The following is a 3,861-nucleotide window of genomic DNA, read 5'->3' on the forward strand; positions in this document are numbered from 1 at the left end:
TTGTAAAAATCGGCCTGTCAAGCCCAGAGCCTTGAGAGTTTCCGTCATATAATCCCAGGCAACCCTGTCGAACGCTTTCTCCGCGTCGAACGAGAGGAAAAAGCCAGGGGTGTTGGTAGTGGTGAGCCAGTGATGGAGATGAAGGGCTTTGGTGGTGTTATCTCTTGCTTCTCGACCGGGGACGAACCCAACTTGGTTAAGAGAGATAACACCAGGGACAGAAGGGAGGAGGCGATTGGCTAGGACTTTAGCATACAATTTGACGTCCACGTTAAGGAGGGATATAGGTCGATAATTGGGGACTAGGGAGGCATCCCTGTCCGGTTTAGGGATAACTGCAATGTGTGCCTCCAGGAAATCCGGACCAAGGGAATCCATGTCAGGGAAAGCGTTGAACGCGTTCACCATGTGTGGCACCAGGAGATCCTGGAAGGTCTTGTAATAGCCTACTGGGAGGCCATCCGGGCTCGGGGATTTGCCCGGCTTAGATTGCTTCAGTGCCAGGAGGACCTCCTGCGATTTAATGGGAGCATCCAGAGCCACAAGCACATTGTCCGCAAGGGGAGAAGGGGAATGTTGACTTAAGAACTGCCGAATAGCGAGAAGTCTGGACTGCTGGGATCCCGGGGAGTCCGTCCCCGGCAAATTGTACAGTTTGGAGTAGTAGTCAACAAATTGGGCGGCAATATCCGGGTTTGAGACCAAAGATTTGCCGGAGGGGTCGGTGATAGAATGAATTGTATTAGCAGCCCTTTTTTTCTGAAGGGCTCTCGCCAAGAGCCTGCCCGATTTATTAGCATGCTCGTAGAAAAAAACCCGAGAAAGGGCAAATTTGCGGCGGACCGACCGCCCTAGGATCTCCAGCAGCTCAGTTCGGGCTAGGGTGAGGTCTGCGAGGGTAGATGATGCCAGGGAACGCTTGTGGGCTCGCTCGAGAGAGTTAATTCTAAGAAGGAGGGACTCAGTTTGCGCCGTTCGTTCCTTTCTACGTTTAGATGCCAATGCTATGAGTTCCCCCCGAATGACGCACTTGTGTGCAGCCTAGAGTGTGGTAACGGAAGTGTCCGAGGACCTATTTTCAGCAAAGTAATGGGTAAGGCGATCTGTAAGTGCCGAGACGCAGGCAGCATCCGAAAGAAGGGAACTATCTAAACGCCACGCCCGCGAGGTGTGTGAATGGGTGGGGAATGCCAGGGTAACACAAAGTGGATTGTGATCCGAAAGATACATCGGCTCTATGGAGGCAGAGTGGAGGGATGATAGGAGGTCCTGGGAAACGAAGAGGTAGTCAATGTGGGAGTAGCGGTTATGAGGGGACGAGTAAAAGGTAAAGTCTTTGGTGTCCGGGTGTAAAGTGCGCCAGGAGTCATGGAGAAGAAGGTTCAGAAGTAGGGATTTGATGGAGCGCAGGGCAGCGTACGGCATAGAAGAGGAACCCGCCGACGTGTCAACAAGCGGGGACAAGGCGACATTAAAGTCCCCACCCAGAATTATCTGTCCGGAACAGAAATCCGAAAGTTGCTGGAGGGTAGATCTGAAGAAGGGGACTATATTTTTATTAGGGGCATAAATATTGGCCAGTGTAAGAGGGCGTCCGTGCAGCGTTCCTTTGATGAAGAGGAAACAACCTTGGTCGTCAGCCAAGGAATCAGAGACCCTGAACTGGCAATGTTTGGAGAGGAGTATAGAGACCCCCTTTGATTTGGAGTCGGCAGAGGCAGCGTGAAAAGTTTCAAGATAGATTGAGGACGGAAGTTTTTGGATACTATCTGACCTGTAGTGTGTTTCCTGAAGGAGCACGATGTCTGCTTTCGCCTTACGCAAGGCGATGGCGAGTTTAGAGCGCTTTTCAGGAATGTTAAGGCCCCGTACATTAAGGGAGTAGAGTTTCAGTGTGGTATGCATAAGGTCGGGTGTCTGGAAGGCTGTGGGTAGGGAAGAGGGGAAGAGGGAAAGTGGACACAAAGGGAAAGAGGAAGTGTACAGCACAGGGAGGGTGAGATAGGGGGGACAGCGGGAGGGGAGGAAGGAGTCAGGAGCGGGTGGGGTGACCACTACCTAGTCCGGCCGGCCGGGACTGAACGGAGTGGAGTGGGATGTAATCACGGGGGTAGTGGCAGATTAAGAGGGGGTGGAATAGAACCAGAAAAAGGAGGTTCACTTGGGCCACTAGCGGGGGTTGGCGAGGGCCTAGCGGGAAGAGGAGGCTACGGTAGGCACTCAGATAGGGGGAGCCCAGCCACGAGCCAGAGATCAGCGGATGAGAAGCGTGGAGGACAGGGTGAAGGTGCAGCACATAAGTACGGAAAGGTGAGGGGGAAGGCACCACAGGGTATCCATAAATACCAGGCGTAAAATCAATTGTATGAGCAGCCTACGGGAGGGTAGTCGTGGGTGCAAGCGACCCCTGATCCATGGAAGGGCAGGTGGCTCTAAACGTTCTGGGTGTAGCTCCGTGACGGATGAGGGGTCTGTGCTGCGGACATAGCCGGTGGGGTAGTGGAGCAAAAAGGCCAGGTTAGTAGAACCGTGATAGGAACGGGAGGTGGTGAGGGAAAAATTAACCGTCAGCTTAACCATGCAACAGAGAATAATAATAGACAATATCAAAACTTGAAAGAGAAAAAAAAAAAAAAAAACCCTGAAAAAACTGTAGAGCTAATACCAAACCCAATAAATTCCCATGCATTGTCCTGTCACACCGTGAAGATGGAGTAGCTCAATCATGTTCCCGGTGACGTCAATGTAGACCGTAGCAATTCGGCAGGAGGGTAACAATGGGAACCCCAAGGGTACAGAGAGTGAAAGGGAGGCTCGCAGAGACCCTGCCGGGGGCCCATATAAACCGGTGCAGGAGGGGTACGAGACAGCAAAAACGTGGAGGAAACGTCCAAACACAAGAAAGAAGGGTCCCGTTGAAAGAAAAGAAAAAAAAAAGAGTGTCGAGGTTACCCGGGGGCCTGAGCAGAGTCCACTTCGATTAACCAGTGTGAGAGGAGTATGCCGTGTCTCTGCGAAGGGAGAAACAAGATAAAGCATTGTTTGTGCATCACCTGGCTGTATGTACAGGCATAGTCAGGCAAGGACGGAATTGATGCCCCCGGCCCCAAGTCCGCCACCGTCCCTAAAGCAACGGAGGGGCGATCAGCGTCAGACAGCGGTCAGTCCCACCAGGTGAGCAGTAAGTTAACACGGTGCAAACCAGCATACATTGCCCACAGAGCTTGTTAATATTGTAAGGTCTCCCAAAGGGGGCAAGAGCACACACCCCACCATGGTGGAGATGATCGTGTCCGACCCCCGTGGAAGGCACCACGCATTGCAGACAAAATGGTAAAGTTTAAGGAAAACATATAGGAATACTGCAACTTTTTCCAGAAAAAAAAAAAAATCATGTAGGACAGTACAATGCATAAAGGCAGATCGGGGGGCTACATGGAGGAGAGGCCCCGATGCAAGTATTTGCGTACAATCAGGAGAAACGTGGGTCCCACAGTCAGAGGGAAGTAGAGTCCTGGGCATTGAGGATCACAGGGGGAGAGTGGTGACGGGCACAAAAAAAAAAGGAAAGGCATGGGAACAGGGAGTCGATGATACGTTACTGATCCAGAAGCCGGAAAGTGAGAGGTTGGTGGACATAGTTCAACGGTTGTAAGGTGTCGGCACGACACGACGGCACAGAGTCAGGCTTTTGCTGTAGTAGTCCTCCAAGCTGTGGAAAAAACGACACTTAATGGAGAAAGTTCATCAGACAGTTAGGGAAGGAGAAAAAAAAAAAAAAAGAAAAACAGCATCGGAGTTTGAGAAACACAGAAACCAGGGGAAGTAATGGGAGTGAACGAGGCCTGTCGGTATCAAGGT

This window comes from Pelophylax lessonae, assembly GCF_965119305.1.
Source record: "Pelophylax lessonae genome assembly, contig: HAP1_SCAFFOLD_437, whole genome shotgun sequence".
Classification (NCBI taxonomy): domain Eukaryota; kingdom Metazoa; phylum Chordata; class Amphibia; order Anura; family Ranidae; genus Pelophylax; species Pelophylax lessonae.